Source organism: Maylandia zebra, linkage group LG22 (genome assembly GCF_041146795.1).
Source record: "Maylandia zebra isolate NMK-2024a linkage group LG22, Mzebra_GT3a, whole genome shotgun sequence".
In the NCBI taxonomy this organism is placed as follows: Eukaryota; Metazoa; Chordata; class Actinopteri; order Cichliformes; family Cichlidae; genus Maylandia; species Maylandia zebra.
The window spans coordinates 4,402,743-4,421,499 of record NC_135187.1 but is presented as its reverse complement, the minus strand read 5'-3'; the positions used below and the strand labels follow the sequence as shown (position 1 = coordinate 4,421,499).

The following is an 18,757-nucleotide window of genomic DNA, read 5'->3' as shown; positions in this document are numbered from 1 at the left end:
GATTTCCATGTCCACTGGGACATTTTTACAAGCTGTGTTAAGCAGAAGCTTGTGTGCAGTGCTGATCGAGCTGCCTGTGCTGCTGATGCACCGAAGCTTCCGTTCTGCCGGCCGAGGTAGTAAAAGCATCTGAACATCAGGCTGATTTGCATTCAGAACATGTGGTAGTCCTTGCCATAGCATAGCTTTCATATAAGGTGTTGTGTTTAGTGTTGGCTTTAAAGGATTTATATTGTTTGTTATAGATTATTTTTTAAGAAGCCGTGACTTTCTAAAACCATGGGCTACGATTTCATTGTAATCCTAGTGCTCAATTCTGCTTCATGACTCAGATCCAAGTTTTTTTGTGAAATAAATATGAAAACAAATGTTAGTTTTTACTGATGCTTTAAAGTGATGTGCACTAAGGACCACTTTTACCTATATCTGCAGAGGTCTCACAATAAAAATGATTGGGGCGGGCAAGTGATACCTTGCAAGAAATCGTGCCCATATCTGATTTAGCACTGCATATGGAAGTGACACAAATCAGAACTGAAAATATATGATTCCTTATGCTGTTTACACTATCATAGCAGACCTAGCAAACGCACTAGCAAATTGGCTCTGCAGAGAACAACATGATTTTGCAAAGTGTTTTTCTGTTCTTCACACAATTTGTGGAATCCTGAAACCCTGAAGCACTCACACTGTCATGGATAACATGGCTGAGGTGTTCAAACCTTGGGGATGATGATTTTTATACCCCGTCATATAAACACCTTTATCATTTTTCCAAATATGATAAAGGAAATTAAATGTGGAGATGTTGAACTTTTCTGGCGCAATAATGAATAAAAATGAGAAACTATATGCAACACATGACAAAAAGCTCTCTTGACCTCTTTGGGACTGGAGTATCAAAAAAAAAAAACCCACCAGGTAGACTCATCTTAAAATGTTTTATTTAAAATGTTTAATTTATCATGACAACAACAAGCAATAATTTAAACAAACTGCAGGCCCGAGGTCTCGATAAGTTTTATATATGTCTTGATTAAATGTTGCCAGTTTTTATCAGGAATTCTGAACTTCTGACTGCTTACAAATCATATCAATAATTAGATGAAACAATATATCTTTTTACATTTGGTAGGCAATCACTTATCATATATATACACTAACAGCTTTCTGTTGCTATTGGTTATTTTCTGTTCTGAGAGGTGTTCAGTTGCCTCGTTCATATAATATTTGAGATTTTAATGGGATTGGATCAATAATCATATTGATCGTAATTATCCACTTTAGGATTTTCTCTGAGCTGACAGCATCCTCTTCTGAACTCTGACTTTATATAAACACTCATGATCACCCTATATGTTAAAATAGACTTTTGTCCCTCAGATGGCAGATTGGTATTGACTCAGTGATATTTAGTGCTGCTTTCTTTACCTTTACAAAAGAAAGCATAATGACTGGTTATCATGAGACTACCAAACACAGGTAAAGGATAAGCTATAAAAGTCTTGAACACAACAGTTTACCTTTCACTTCATTTTCCAGTTTTGCTGTTTGCTGAGCATCACAGTGAAACTGTGACACCGTCTGCACTCTGAAATTGTAAAACTGCAGCATAGCATGATGGCTGCATCTGTAGTTATTTTTTCCCTGTTCTGTGCAGCAGCGGAAGGCTGTTTGACTCGGGACCAGTTGGTCTGACTCGGGAATAACCAGTTAACTAGGCCATGCGCTCCCTCGCTATTACTATGTTTGTGATAATGAGTCATACATTACACCATAAATGGCATGAGGTTCCTTAACCCTCTGCTGTTCTTAATATCAAGAAACTGAGTTCACTTTATACTGTATTTATATGTAGCTGAATTGTCCCATAAATAAAATCAAAGTGCAGCATTTTGCAGGTAAAAAGAAAAGTACACAAATGAAAAAACCCAATCTGGTCCTTAGCAGGTGTCAAAATGAGGAAAATACATCCTCAGGTGAACTAAAAAAAGAAAGCATGACATGTTACTGTACACAGTGCATTCAGATCATAATTCTGATTGCAAAAGCTGCCAAGTAAGACAGACTAAAATACACGTAAAAATCCAAAAATGCAGAATCAGTGTGTGAAAAGCCAAGAACACCCTTACTGCTTCAATGGGAATTAAGAGGGCAAGTAGCAGCCAGATTAATCAGATGCAAATCGGCAAGTGTGAGCACCTCTATGAAAACAGAAGCTTTGAGTGTTTGCTTGTCTGAAGCATTCAGGTGTGTTTTAACACAATGGAAAGGAGGAAAGACATTGGCAATAATCTTTATGAAGCTGCCCATCAGTGTGGGATGGGTAAAGCCATCTCCAAACAATCTGAGCTCAATCATTACACAATGAGAAAGATTACAACTGCAAAACATCCAAGGTGGTTGTCAGCCTTCCCGGGAGTTGACATCCCAGCAAAGTCACCCCAAGGTCAGATTGTGCCATGCTCAGAGAAATTCCTAAGAGCTAAATCTCAGACTTTACAGGCCTCATTTAGAATATTAAATGTTAAAGTTCACAATAATAAAATTAGAAAACGACTGATCAAGTAGGGCTTATTTGGAAGGATTGCAAGGAAAAAGCCTCTTCTAAAAAGTATGTGGCCACAGTTTGCAAAGTTTCATCTTCTGGAATAATCGGTTCCTTTTCATATTGTTTTGCCTGGTTGCAGTAAAATGTGAAGTGCCGTCTCCCTTAACGTGTGTCAAATGTTGATTCGTTTTTTAACAGAGTCCCTGCTGCGCTTATCCTGTCACCCACTTACAATCATTCAGTTTTATAGTTTTAAACATATTTAATGAAGTAGAGTTTAATTCTTTTTAGGTGCTACTGTTACATGTTCAATTTTGTTTTGCATTAACATTAAACCCTTGTGAACTGACTGCATGCCTATGGCTCCATCCTACTGAAGTGGGTCACATATAGACTAATTTACTTTTTTTCTTCCCCTTCTCTCTTTTTTTAACACTAAATTTTATATTGAATGCTTAGTTTTAGCTTTAATAGTTTTTTAGTCATAGTATCATCGTCATATTGTCACTTCAAGGTGGGAGTGATCCATTTTTGGCTGAACTCCTTTTCATGGTTTTATGTAATTTAGTGTTGTAAATTTGTTTGTGTATTGTGAATGTAAAAACCCAACGAGTTAAACTTTAGCCTGTGTTAGACTAAAAACTCAATAGGCATTCCACATCTAACTTTCTCAACTCAATCAACAAAGTACTTTTGGTCAAGCCAGGTAAACTGCAGTGTCGACAGCATAGTCGTGAATACAATATTGTGTTTTCTAAAAAGAAAATTAGGCATGGCTTGTAATACGAAGAAAGCAAGCTATGAAAAAAGATTTTAGTTTGTTTTTACCCTATTGAAAAACACCAACAAATTCTTAATAAAAATAAACAAACAATAATAAACAAACAAGCAAAAATAGAAACTGAAACCACTTTCCCCTGAGCTTTCACAGCTTGTCAGCCCAGGATAAGAAGTTTTGAGTTTTCCCCTGAGAATGGGACTAATGGAAGCAGACTGCTTTTCCTGTAAAGCTTGGATATTTACAGGAGATCCGTCTGAGGTGGGAATAATCCATTTTTGGCTAAACTCAGGGGGTTTTGTCTTCTTTTTGGAGTGAGTAATGTGAAATGTGTGTGTGTGTAGGGTGTTGGCTGTAAAAAGTCAGCGTGCAGTGAATAACGTTATTACCTTTGTCTTTGTAACCTACAGTAACCACACAGAGCATGGCAGAGCTGATCAAGCTCTTGTTTCACTTGAAACTGTGATGATAAATATAAATAAATAAATATATTCAGGCATACACATTTATAACAATTAGTTTTTCTCATGGTATTTGCCACTCCAGCTGGGCGTCATCAAAGAAGTCCCCATGTGCATCTAAGCTGCATTAATCTCACGGGAATTATTATTTGATCATCAAAGTAAAAGCTGTGCTGCAAACATGTATGATCAGCAAATGTGTATGATGTAAAGCTCTCCCTCTGCCCCACTGTCAACTATCAATCTCAAGGCTCAACCTTGCAACTCTAATAAAAAAATATAGAAAAATAAAAAGATAATCTTGGTTCTTTGTGTTGTGTTTTTGTTTGTTTGTTTATTTATTTGTTTATTTCTTGGTTTCACGTTTTCAGTTGAATGTGGATACATTGATATCATATTGTAAAAAAAAAAAAGATAAAAATTGTGACTTTTTAGCCTTCATTACATTGAGATGGTCAACAAATGTTTCCCCTGAGAAAAACAGCAAATCTTACTGAGCATCATTAGTTTAGAATACTTTGACTACTGTGACAGTAGGTGAAGGTTTTGTTGTTATGCTCAGTTTACAGAATATGCATACATATCTTGGGGTACAAAGAGTGACCATCTCTGTGCGAGTGGTTCATGTTTGCAGGTGGGATGAATTCCTACACATGTATTCATGTACTTACACACATGCAGACACACAGACTTACACACACACACAGGATGAGTCATAGATCAGCACAGTCTACTGTATCAGTCTGTAGATCGCCAGGGGCTGACAGGATCACTCATCCATAAAACAGGCTATGGAGGCATAACGTGCACATACACCAACGCACAATATCACATGTAAGTTCACAGGTAGACACATGCACACTATTAGTTTTGTGACAGCGTCTTTCTCTTTGTCTCTCTAAACATTACACTGAAAGCACGCTTACAATATTAAACCAATCTGACAACATTTTTGATGATTTTTAGCAGTTTAAATCTATCAACACAGAGAATGTTAGACCTACATTCTCATCCTGTAATCCTGTGCTTTGTGTATCCTTTGATCCAAACCAACCCTTGTTTAATACAAAACAACATCTGCTATGAAATATTAGTAGTTTATACTTCTTTTATGATGCCCAGCTGTACCATCTCAACTACTCATTTAGGCCCTAATCGCATAGGCCAAATCACAAGGCTATTCTAAGACCAGTTGTGAGTGGTTGTTGTAGGTTGGTTGCTGTTGTTATGTGAAATTAGTCACAGAGCTATACACAGTGTTGTAATTTGACCCTCTTTTTGCTTTGGTTGGTAGCACATTGTTGCAGTGGCACGTAGTTTGTATGGATGATAACACCTCATCTGCAAACACTTGCCAACTACTCACTAAGTGGTAATGAAAATGAAGCACAGGAAAGGGAGAGTTTGTTCATAAGTACTTTTTCACAGTTGAAACTAATACCTTTGAAAAACCACAACTTTTACTTTGAAATGAAACATTCTCACTTCCCAGTTTGTGCTGCACTTCTCGCAGTGTCACAGCTGCTCTGTTTTGTTATCGAGTGTTTGCAGACAAGTCTTCCATGCAAAGTGCAGGTGACTGTGGCAATCTGCTAGCAACCAAAGCAATCAAAAGGAGCTTCTCATTGCAACATCCTCGGGACTAATTTCATGTAGCAACAGCAACCAATCTACAGCAACCACTCACAACCAGTGAGGGAATACTCATTTTTCCCTAGCAACCTGTGGTTGCCAGGTGGTCACAACCAAAATAATTACCTTCTTTGTGGCATAGCTCACCAAGTGACAGTCAGCGATTTCCCAAACTGATTGGAAATACACATTTTTCCCTTGACTGGTTGTAGGGATGTCACTGACTGGTCTCTAAGCCTTAGCCAGACATGCGCTGTCAGGAATCCGTCTTTTTTGTCTTTTGCAGTTTGATGAAATCATTTTAATGGAGATTTTAAAAGGAAATAATGAAAATGGATACTGTTGAGCCTTTAAATCAAAGGTCTTCTTAATATTCTGTTTAGGCTTTAACATTGCTCAAAGTAATACCAGACGATTTTGCAATTAGTGCGCTTGTAATTAACCCAGCTTTATTACCACTCTCTCCCTCCCTTTTATCCTCATCAGTCATTTTCTCGTCCTTTAGAGCACAGCAGGCAGTGCAGCAGTTATTTAGATGGTGTTTGAAAAATACCTTTTTGGAAGTGTGAAATCTAAGAGAATTTTAATTCCTTTAAATATTTGATGATGCAGTTATTATTGATTATACTGCGATTATTAATGAAATTCTCTAATGTAACCAAGCAACAACCTTTGGGGCTGAAAAATGAACCAAAAGCAGACGTGTCAAAAATTGCATTTCCTTGAATGGCCATTTGAGGGTGACAACAAAAGCGAGTCAGTGCCCATAGACGTGCATGTTAAAATCCCAAACTTCAGAGCAGAAATAAACACGGGGCAGCTTCAAGTCGGGTTTGAAAAACTGTTTTGGTCTCTTTAGCTTTTTCCCTCCTTTCTGACAATTGTATGCTGAGAAATTTCTTTAATGATTCACCCATTTAGATTATATTGGAGTTTAAACCTTTTCATTGTCAGGTATAACACCACTTTGACAGCTGGGTGGTGACACGATCAAATGTAGTCACTTCCTCCCTTTAGTTCAAGTGTTCAAGTGACTGAATTGAAAATCTTGACATTTAATTGCATTTTTAAATGTCGTTATCTGACAACTAATTTTGCCTTACTGTGAGATTAATTGCATTTACAGACCATCTATTCAATCTGTTATTGACTTTCACTACTATGCCGATGACACTGTGCAGTTGTTGAAGCAAATTATTTTATTTGCATATTGCTTAGGACTAATAGCATGTACCTGCACATGTTAGATGGATTTTGCTAGCTGGCAACATAGGGCTTTACCCTCTCAAATATGGCCAATTAAGGGGCTAAGCTACATGGGCATTTTGAGATGTTTTGGTGCTTCATTAATTACACAATGCAAAACTGGCTGCGCTTATGAGTCATGATACAAGTGTGCTGCCAAATGATGATCTGATGCTGATTGTTTTTGTTTGTTTGTCTGTTTGTATAAAACTATCTTGTAATAGCAGCCAGCAGGCATCGGGGAATACTGGCCCCAATATTCAGGCATTTATTTCAATGTAAGTGTTCCTACTTTCATGGTTCAGCTAACTTGATGTTTTCCAAGATAATGACCTTTTTGATTTTTACTAAACTAAAACTATTCCTGAAGAGAACCATGTAGGTTCCATGTGGCATTAATCACTCATTTTCATTTGTTATTATGCAGACAAGATTAATGCAGGCCCACAGTATGTTTGGCTGTTTTGTTCATGGCCATTAATTGTTGGTGTATGTTTGAATTTCTGTTTTCAGTGTACATAATGTGTCCTCAATCCCAGCCCGCGCGCTCCTGGGCCATGCTGCCTTTTGTGCGTGTTCGCGTGAGCCTCATTCTCCCTCCAGCCTACATCACTGTAACCCCACCAACACCAACACCCTTCACACACACACACACACACACACACACACACACACACACACACACACACACACACACACACACCAGTCCCACCTCCCTATACCCGAACTACAGTGAAGCCAATTCAAGCGATTCTCCGCAGTGCTGAAGAGCAGAGTGAAGTAAAGACGGAGAAGAAGGGGGAGGAGTGAGAGAGGGGGCAGCACAGAGAGGAGAAGTGGGGAGATTCGGGGAAACACGGGATAGAGAGGCAGAGCGTGTGCGTACCGAGAGCAGTGAAGAGAGAGACCGAGATAAGGGGGAACCTGCCAGTTTGGTACCCAGGCTTCCCAGTGCGCACAGATCTCGGCTGCACCGTCCGACCAGCTCTCATCTCTGCAGGGTGAGTAGCTTCAGCTTCTGCTGTCTTTTCAAACCGCGCCTTCATTTTATTCATGTATCTCTCATTTCTTTCACGCCACTCAAACCACCTCATTTTCGCATCTGTTTTAAAGCCGCTCACACTTTTTGGGCTCGCCTCAGCGACCCCCGTGTCTTTGGATGCGCTCGTCAGGACTTTAGTTTCGGCTACATGGATGACAGATCATGCTCATGCCCATGACTGTCTTGGTGAAACATTTTTATTCCGCTAAAAAAAGCCAAGGATGTTGTATAAGAGAGTGATCTTTGTGCTCACCTCAGGTTGAGGAGGGAAGATGTGTTCTGTTAACAGCTGCTGATGAGCGTGTTTGCACGGCTGATTCCTCGCCAGTTAGTGCAGGAATGTTACTGTACCGTGATTACCGTGGTGCACTTGGAAGGAGCGCGCTGTAAAATTGTACAGTCTGAATACAGTCTGGTGAAAAGCACAGTAAAGCCGCTTGGCTTCGGCGCGTGGAGGAGAGAAAAAAGGGGAGGCGGGGAAGCAAAGTGTGTGAGGTAGATGCGATCGTGTGACTGTATGTGTGCGTGTGTCAGAGAGGGAGGGGATGTGTGCACACATTTGTGTGTTTATGTGTATGTGCTCTAAAGAACTCTTGGCTGCTTCTTGGGGAACCCATCCTGTGATACTGTTCCAGCAGACTGCAGCACTTCTTATTGGGTCTCGCTCTCTCTCCTGACTTACCTGTGGATAACGTGCGTGCGCATGCCGTTGTGAAGGAAAAAGGTAAAAATGTAGAGAAAATGTTATTTGAAGTCTGCATTTTGTCTTTTACGGTTAAGCTTCTTTGCAAATATGTCCGTTTTAATGATGAGTTTTAATTTGACACGGTATCAGAATATTTTACAAACGTAAAACGGCAAATTTGTAGAAATAAGTTCATGTTAATCTCTACAACATGAATTATTCATCTTCTTGATGGTTTGGCAAAGAGTTTGTATTAGCTCTTGCAGTGTGTAGGATGCGAAGTAGCGATGGAAAATTCCATGGCTACAATTTGCAAGCGCTCAAGGCACGAAACATTTAGGATGGTGATTTTTTGGTGTTTTCAGTTACTCATTAGGTCCCACTGATAGATAGAGTTAGCAATGTGGGTGGTTCTAATGGAAACTCAAATTGGCATTAAATTGGGTGTAATTTTGGTTGATAAGCCGTAAGAGAAGTGGTCGATTTTAATTAAAACTGAGGTGACAACGTGAACTCTACAACCTGAAATCTGCATCACTCAGAATTCCAGAAAATTAATATTTCCGTGTGAGAGACATATTTTCTCTGCAGGCTGAGAGAAAGCGCAGCCAGAATTTGTGGTTTCTCCCTTAGAAGGCACAAATCTGTTAAGGGTTCCGAAAGAGACTCAGGCGCAGGCCAGGGTTTCCCTTTAAGCGAAGAACAGTGCGTTTATTCACAGTGAACACAATCACCAAGTGGCTATGTACAACGTGCAGGGGAAACGGGTCCGGGTCGCCAGGGTCCGTGGGAAACAGGGTTAGGGGAAAAGGTGCTCCACACTTTCTGTACAAAAGCTCCTCCTCAGTCACTCCTCTCAGAATCCGGTTCCAAAAACGATCTAAACACAAAAGGTCGGGTTAGCGGGATAATAACAAAGGGCTTTCAAGATACAGGTTGGCAGATACACAAGTTTGACTGACGCTGATAGTTCAACGATCCAGCGAAGACTAGTGCAGACTCGCCATCTAAGTAGTGCAGTAATCAGCTGGGATCAGCGGCCGGTGTGGTGATGAGCAGGTGTGTGGGCCAGCAGCGGGAGCCCGCAGTGAGCATCGCCGTGGCGAGAGAGAGAGAGAGAGTGAGAGAGAGAGGGCGAGAGAGCAAACAAACCACAAACATATTGCCCAATAGAGGATTGACCAGCAGGGCACAGGGACCATGACAGTACCCCCCCCTCAACGGGAGCCCCCCGGCGACCCACCAGGCTTACCAGGATGAGACAGATGGAAGGCCCGCAGCATACGCTTGTCCAGGACAGCAGCCCGCGGAACCCAGGACCGCTCCTCAATGCCGTAGCCCTCCCAGTCCACAAGGTACTGGAAGCCACGCCCGCGGCGGCGAGAGTCCATAATCCGCGTGATGGAATAGGCGGGCAAGCCGTCCACAAGCCGGGCGGGCGGAGGGGGCCCGGAAGGAGGGCACAGGGGGCTATTCTGTACAGGTTTGATTTGGGAGACGTGGAACACATTGTGAATCCTCATGTTGCGCGGCAGCCGGAGTTTCAGAGAGACGGGGTTGATCAGTGCCGAAACCTCAAAGGGACCAATGAAGTTTGGGTTGAGCTTCTTGGACTCAGTCCTGAGAGGAACAAAGCGCGTGGACAGCCATACCTTTTGTCCCACGCTGTATGCTGGAGCTGGTGTGCGGCGGCGATCTGCGGTCCGTTTGGTTCGGTCCTTTGTGCGCAGCAACGCCGTCCGTGCGGCCCGCCAAGCTCGTCGGCACCTCCGTAGATGGGCCTGGACAGATGGCACAGAATGCTCACCCTCGACAGAGGGGAAGAGAGGCGGCTGGAAACCCAGTGAGACCTCGAAGGGAGACAGACCAGTGGCGGAGGAAGTCAGACTGTTATGGGCGTACTCAATCCAGGGTAGTTCATCACTCCAGATGGACTGGTTGGAGGACGCTGTGCACCGCAACATTGCCTCGAGCTCCTGGTTAGCTCGCTCACACTGACCGTTGCTTTGGGGATGGTAACCGGAGGTCAGACTGACCTTTGCTCCTAATGAGGAGCAGAATTCCTTCCAGACGCCAGACGTGAACTGGGGGCCTCTGTCAGACACAATGTCTTCCGGGATCCCATGCAAACGAAACACATGACGGGTAAGCAGTCGTGCGGTCTCCATGGCCGTGGGAAGCTTGGGTAGAGCTATGAAGTGGGCAGCTTTAGAAAAACGGTCTACGATGGTAAGTATGACAGTGTTGCCTGCTGATTGCGGCAGTCCGGTTACAAAGTCCAAAGCTATATGGGACCACGGCCTGGACGGAGTCGGCAGGGGATTGAGCTGTCCAGCGGGCGGCTGATGAGATGGTTTATTCCGGGCACAGGTCGCGCAGGCGGAGACGTACTCCCGAGCGTCTTTAGTCAGAGAGGGCCACCAGAAGTAGCGCTGGAGGAAGTTGATAGTGCGGTGGACCCCTGGGTGGCACGTAAAGCGGGCAGTGTGGGCCCATTGAAGTACTTGAGAACGTACTGATTGAGGGACGTAGAGCCGTTGGGCTGGCCCACCTCCCGGATCCGGTTCCGACACCTCAGCCTCCCGAATGGCTGCTTCGATCCCCCAGGAGATGGCGCCCACGACACAGGTGGCGGGGAGAACGGGAGCGGGCTCAGTGGTGTCCTCCGAGACTGAGAACTGACGGGACAGGGCATCGGGTTTGACATTCCGGGAACCGGGTCTGTAAGAGATGGAGAAGTGGAAACGGGTGAAAAACAGGGCCCACCTGGCCTGTCGAGCGTTGAGCCTCTTAGCTGATTGTAGGTATGCCAGGTTCTTGTGGTCTGTCCAGACGAGGAAAGGCTGAGCCGTGCCCTCCAACCAGTGCCGCCACTCCTCCAGGGCTAGTTTTATCGCCAGCAGTTCCCGATCCCCGACGTCATAGTTTCTCTCTGCAGGGGACAGACGGCGGGAGAAGAAGGCACAAGGGTGGAGCTTACCGTCCTTCCGTTGCGACAGAACCGCTCCAACCCCTGAGTCGGACGCGTCGACCTCGACCACAAATGGCTGCGTGAGGTCGGGTTGGATCAGGATGGGGGCTGAGGCGAATCGTTTCTTCAGTTCTTGGAAAGCTGCCTGAGCTTCTTTGTTCAACTGAAAAGGAAGCTTGGGAGAGGTTAGCTGGGTCAGCGGCAAGGCAACTCGGCTGAAGTCCCGAATGAACCGCCGGTAAAAGTTGGCAAATCCAAGGAAACGTTGCAGTTGGTGCCTATTAGGAGGTTCCGGCCACTCAACAACGGCTTTTACCTTCACAGGGTCCGGGCGGAGGTTTCCTTGGTCGATTATGTACCCCAGGAATGCAACGGTGGAGACGTGGAACTCACACTTTTCTCCTTTGACGAACAATCGGTTTTCGAGGAGTCGTTGCAGGACCTGTCTGACATGGGTCTCGTGCTCGGATTGGTTTCTGGAAAAGATCAGGATGTCATCTAGATAGACAAAAACAAAACGGTTAATGAAGTCTCTGAGCACGTCGTTCACCAGGGCTTGGAACACCGCAGGGGCGTTAGTGAGACCAAAGGGCATGACAAGGTACTCGAAGTGGCCGAGGTGGGTGTTGAAGGCGGTCTTCCACTCATCGCCCTCACGGATGCGAACCAGATGGTATGCGTTTCGCAAATCCAGTTTGGTGAAAACAGTAACCCCCTGGAGGAGCTCGAAGGCAGAACTGAGGAGCGGCAGAGGGTATTTATTTTTTACTGTGATGTTGTTTAATCCGCGATAGTCAATGCATGGCCGGAGGGTTTTATCCTTCTTTTCGACAAAGAAGAAACCTGCCGCGACTGGAGAGGTGGAGGCCCGAATGAGGCCGGCAGCCAGGGATTCCGTGATGTACTTGTCCATAGCGTCTCGTTCTGAAAGTGAGATGCTATATAGCCGACTGGTGGGTAAAGGAGCTCCCGGGAGCAGTTCGATAGCACAGTCATAGGGTCTATGCGGAGGGAGTGACTGGGCGCGGGCCTTTTGAAACACCTCAGCTAGGTCGTGATAAACAGAGGGCACATTAGTTAAATCAGCTGATTCCAATACCCCAGAAGAGGGCGTTTCAACGCTTGGAGGCGAGGCTGCTTTAAGGCAGGTCATGTGGCAGTCCTCCCCCCACCCAGTGACACGCCCCTTTAGCCAATCTATGTGAGGGTTGTGCTGTTGTAGCCAAGGATGGCCGAGAACTAGTGGAGTGCGAGTTGCTTTAAACACCAAAAAACAGATTTCTTCAGAATGATTGCCAGAGAGGGTGAGCTCGACAGGCTCCGTCACCAGAGTGATGTCTGGAAGGCGTTGACCTGACAATGCCGTAACACGTAATGCATGAGGCAGGGGCTCCAATAGTAACCCAAGTTGCCGGGCTAACTGACAGTCAATAAAGTTTTGTTCCGCCCCAGAGTCAATTAACACCGATAGGGAGCGGCTCTTAGAGTGAATGGAAAGCGTGGCCGGTAGTGTTAAACGGGGAGGAGCTTCTTCCTGGCTCAGCTCGCCCACCAGTACTCCTACCATCACTGGCGGGCGCGCCCTTTTGCCCGCGAAGGGCAGGTAGCCACAACATGTCCCCTGTGACCACAATAGAGGCACTCACCGGCGGTAATCCGGCGCTGACGCTCCGCCGCGGTGAGATGGGAGCCGCCCAGCTGCATGGGTTCCTCTCCGTCCCCGCTCTCGTGAGTCCGGGAGAGGCCGGCATCCGCCATGGCGCCGGTGCCAGAGACTCCCGCAGCCTCATGGAAGTTGTAGTTCCGCTGCGATCGGCGAGCCCGTAACCGCTCATCCACCTTAATGCACAGGGACATTAGCTCATTAAAGGAGGCAGGGAGATCACGCATGATTAGCTCGTCCCTTAATTCTTCTCTGACATTGTTCAGCAACGTGCTCCGTAGCGCCTCCTGATTCCACCCTGCCTCTTCTGCCAGAATCCAGAAGTCGATAGCGTAATCAGACATGCTTCTCCTACCTTGTTTGAAGTTGAGGAGACGGAGAGCAGCGGCCTCTGCCCCGGTGCCTGGGTTAAACACATTCTTAAACTTGGAGAGAAAGTCAGCGTAGGTGATGACAGGATCAGAGTTTAACACAACCTGGGCCCACTTTAGTGCACGGCCCCTCAGAAGTTGAACTAAATAAGTGATCTTCGCCCCATCGTTGTCATGAAAACGCTGCAGCTCGCGAAACGTCAGAGACACCTGAGCCAAAAATCCGGCGCATTTGTCAGACTCACCCGAGAATGGTTCCGGTGTGGGTAAAGGTCCGTCAGACGGCGTACCGACCCGCGGTGAGCTACCTGACGCTACGGCGGGCGGTGCCGCCTGGGGAGCCGGGCTGGGCGGCTGGGGATTCCCTGGTTGCGCATTTCCCCCCAGCGGTATTAACTGCGCCACTGCCAGGGTCAATGCGGCGACATCCTGCCGTAGCTGCCCGAGCATTTGTTCATGGCGGACCAGCGCGGCTTCCTGGGCGGCCAGAGCCCGGCCCACGGGGTCCTGTCCTGCTGAGTCCATAATGGCTGGATCGTTCTGTTAAGGGTTCCGAAAGAGACTCAGGCGCAGGCCAGGGTTTCCCTTTAAGCGAAGAACAGTGCGTTTATTCACAGTGAACACAATCACCAAGTGGCTATGTACAACGTGCAGGGGAAACGGGTCCGGGTCGCCAGGGTCCGTGGGAAACAGGGTTAGGGGAAAAGGTGCTCCACACTTTCTGTACAAAAGCTCCTCCTCAGTCACTCCTCTCAGAATCCGGTTCCAAAAACGATCTAAACACAAAAGGTCGGGTTAGCGGGATAATAACAAAGGGCTTTCAAGATACAGGTTGGCAGATACACAAGTTTGACTGACGCTGATAGTTCAACGATCCAGCGAAGACTAGTGCAGACTCGCCATCTAAGTAGTGCAGTAATCAGCTGGGATCAGCGGCCGGTGTGGTGATGAGCAGGTGTGTGGGCCAGCAGCGGGAGCCCGCAGTGAGCATCGCCGTGGCGAGAGAGAGAGAGAGAGTGAGAGAGAGAGGGCGAGAGAGCAAACAAACCACAAACATATTGCCCAATAGAGGATTGACCAGCAGGGCACAGGGACCATGACAAAATCAGAAAGGCTTTAATTTCTAACAGGAGGCTCTAATGGAACCAAGTTTGTCTCAGCATGTCCATCCAGCCCCAAGAACTCACTTCATGTTAGTATAATAAAAAAATAATCCGTGTAAGACTTATCACAACAGTGATAGAAAGTCCTTTTCAAAAAACAAAAAGCTAATAAAAAACTAAATGACAAACTTTCAAGTTCCATGGATAAATTATGAATTCAGTTGTTCTATAATATTAAAATGGATCTATGTAGGGCTCAAGTGCAACACTGAGAATAAAATATCTGAAAATAGGTAAACACACTTTTAGATAGAAAGATAAGAAAATTCATTCTAAAGCTGCCTGACATAAATACCAGCCTTCTCTGAGTTAGCATGTCCCTGCAGGTGTCACAGAGAGAAATAAAACAGTTTCTAAGTTAGCAACATTGTACTAGTTTAGGAGGCTGTCACAAATTTGTTTCACCAGTTCAGTATCTGACCAATTATGGAGTACGGTCACAACCACCCCCACCCTTCTGCACCTCATGTATGCGTTGGAATAGTGGACGAAGAAAATTTCTGGCACAACTTCCAAAGTACATTTCCTACTCCATATAAGAGATTGAAGTTCCAGGAACACTTGTGGATGTAATGAAATTCCCTTCTGACATATAGCCTAGAAGAATGTTTTCCTCATCTGAAGTTAAACACGGGCCAGGCTGTACTTTCATCCTGTACTATTTTGTCCAAGAAGATGGTGCAGTTGGATAAATGTCATCTTTATGTTGTGTGTCTTTTACTTCACAAGTCAGAACTGGGAATGACGCCATTCCCATGTTCACTGTACTGCAGTAGTATTAGCCAGAGAAGCAAGGAAACACATGTTTTATGCTCCCTAGCAGATAGAACCATTCATACAACACTAACAATACAACACAATACCTGTCTTTTTGTTATTGTTTCCACAGTTTAAAACACCACTGATGCACATTCACAGATAGAGCATGGTCAGTGGTCTGTGTGCAGTGAATCACAAGCACACAAACACAGTAGTACAGATCACAAATGTTACAGTTTTACTACCATTTGCGTCCACTGCTGCCATCGTGGATGACAAAGTTGGGATTGGTGGGGCTTTGCTGATTTTCCAAGTGAGAAGTTCGACTTTAGGTGCAACTTCCCACTTCAGTCTGAACACAGCAATTTTTAACCTTGCAGAAGAACACATTTTCATATACAAAGCCTTTTATAGAACTGGGACTATCACTAGAAAGAAACAATTAAAAAGATGTTGGCCCATGTGAGGGAAAAGTTTATCTAAAAATGTTAAGGGGTAAAAAAAAATGTTTATTTTTTTTAAAGTATGCATTCAACAAAAATCTGAAACAGAAACACAAAAACATCAACAGTGCTGCATAATAATGATGGTTTCTGTGCGCGCCTCACTGTCACATTGTTATAAAGTATACACAAAACAAGGTTAGCCCTAATGGTTAGCATTATTTTGTTCTGTTCACTACATTCAGGTAGCAGGTGGTATCTGGAAAACACATTTAAAACAACAATTAAGTTGATTACATAAATGGAGATCAAAGGCCATAAAATATGTTTAAAATGTTCACATCATCTAAAAGTAGTTGGTGTCATTCCCCAAGAATCAAATATCAAATTGTTCCTAGATTACTGTAACAAACCACCGAGCAAGCTAGCAAGGAGAAACACAGCTGCCAGTTCTCCTGATTCAAACCAAACCTGGTCCTGTACAGCAGACAAGGTGGTCAGGTATAACAGACAACTGTTAACTTCTCTACACATGTTTATAGACCTGTGGTTGTATGAGACATGAGATATCATTATCTTCAGTAGGCGTGCTGTTCTCTGAGGTGAGGCGAAATGAATCATACTCTAACTTCAGTTGTTTAAACAGCTGATTGATGGTATGAGTCACTGACAATGGCAGGGTCAGTGCTTCATCTTCCACTGGGGTTACTCAAGGTACTGTAAAGTGCTTCACACAGCACTGCTGTCATTGAAAAGCCCACAACTTAAACTACAAGATGAAGTTTATATTGCACCTGCAATGTTAGTAAAATTAAATTAGAATGATGTAATTGCAAACCAGTGTGGTTACTGCTGCTACTTAAATGAAAAGTCCATTTTAATCTAAGGAGTAGACAGTGACTGTAGTTGGGTATTAACCGGTTATAATGTTAATAATGACATAACACTTTTATCTTATTAATATGACATTGTTAAATGTTCTTTCAAGATCGACAATAACAAAACTTAGTTAAAAAAATATTGTAACACAGGGCTTAAAATAGGATTGAAAGCTACACAGTAAAACCAACATCATATGACATGAGAATATACTTCTGAATTCTTTAAGATGACTATAGAAGCGCTACAACAACTAAAACAGGACAGATAGAAAGCTGCCTCATAATTGATGATTTTCTGAGGCGATATTTTGCAGTATCCAGCACCAAGAGTGAGTCATTGAACTCTTGGAATCGTACAGTAACAGCAAACTGATATGAAATTGAGTTGATCCTTGAAGGCACTGCTCTGTCTGCAAATTTAAGAAAATTTGTCTTTTTGCAACTAGGCTGCGCTGATAGTTACTAATGGATGAAGAAGAAATTAATGAATTAAGAATGAAAAAAAAAGAAATTATGCTACGTTTTAGGAAGGTGGTGTGAGGTGGTTGGTTTGGTGTCAGACATTGGAGAACCCACCTCTTACCATTTTCAATCATTTGTCTGTTGTTTCTTAACTACAAATTTAAACTTAAACAAGAGTCAGCATGTCAGTTTGTAAAGACTGTGAAAAACATTTCCAGTGTGAACATGCGATAACAAAACGGAAACATGCAGCAGAAGTAGATCGCCCATTTTGCTGTTAGTTTGAAGGAGTGGCTGAAATTAGGTTAAAGATATACCAGAGGTGGGACAAAAAGCAAAAGTGTTTCCAAACCCTTTATTTAGCATGTGTATATATAAAAGGAAGAAGGCTAGCATTACCATGACATTATACGAATTAACACAGTTGTGCTTGTGATAGCTGTGCTGCTAACATTAGCACTACCATCAGTGACAAATATGGACACTTCTTTCAAACTAACCCAGTTTCAGCGCACGTGTAGATGAAGGATATCAACTCACACAGTGCCGTGTTTCTGTTCCAGCTGAGCACTTAAATATTAAACCACCAGGCCCTTAAGCTGCAGCACAGTATTGTACTGAGATACAAGATTTACTTATATAATGATTCGATGTGGCATCTCTAATCTGAGGGAAGCAAGCCAAAATAAAAGCCCCATCCCATCAAAAAGGCCACTAGCAAAACAAAGGCTCAGGGAAAGTAATATGGACCTGTATAATACTCAGTAGCCTCCTTCAGGGTGTCTTTTTGATTTCTCTCTAACTGCTTCAGGATCTTGTCCTCTATTCTCTGGTAATCCTGCAAATGTCCATAAGGGATCACTTCCATAATATTATTAATACATAATATTGTAGGAAACAAGAAGTACACAAGAATGCTTGGTAGAAAAGCTCACACCCTCCACATCTTATTATACTTATAGCCAAGCATTCTGAGTGGGTGAGCTTATGGGATTGGCAATAGCAGTCCCAATCGCCTATAATTCTATAGTTCTAAATGCATGAGATGAAGGGCTTTCCAGTGTTTTAAATCTGACTAAACCAAGACTAGCTATAAATTGCTAGCTTTGCACCCATCAGCAGTGTTGCATTTTCAGTGTTTGAATCATGCAAGGTCAGTTCGTCTTCAGGCCAGTCACAGCTCAGTGTGAGCTCAAACCCAAATTATACGAAATTCACACTGAAGGTGAATGAAACTGTGTGTGACTGGACATGGAGAGATTCTTTTCAGGGTTTTGTGAATGCTGCTCTGCACAGACATGCACTGCAGGATGTGTCACACTTAACGCTGTCTGCCTGCCAGCCCTGGTGCATGCATGTGTGTGACATAGTATTTGTGTATGCGTCCGTGTGCATGCGCATGTGTGTGTGTGTGGACTTTCCTCAGTTTTTGGGCCAAGGTCTTTCCCTCTAAGCTCTCATTCATTTTTCTTCTTCCTCCTCTTTTATTATTTCACTGCATGTCTGCTTTTCCCTACCTGTCTTTAGCACAGTAGCAGGCAGTCTCTCATAGGCTCCTTCTACTGTGTGTGTGTTTACCTGCTGCATGAGCTAATTATCTTTATCAGTCCAGAAGTCATTCTACGACCTATAGGATGACATTTGTTTCCC

At 43.9% G+C, this 18,757-nt stretch overlaps 1 protein-coding gene across 2 annotated transcripts in view; it reads left to right on the top strand.

The window, feature by feature from the left end:
* Nucleotides 1-7,364: 7,364 nt before the first annotated feature.
* The window catches only part of cacng7a (calcium channel, voltage-dependent, gamma subunit 7a), a 45,936-nt gene continuing 34,543 nt past the window's right edge, over nt 7,365-18,757 (top strand). The window contains exon 1 of one of the 2 annotated variants that reach the window (XM_004569757.5): nt 7,365-7,668. The gene's annotated coding sequence lies outside the window, so the exon portion shown is untranslated. Of the gene's footprint in view, nt 7,669-8,353; nt 8,434-18,757 lie in introns of those variants that run through there. The other variant, XM_004569758.5, reaches the window with a different exon arrangement.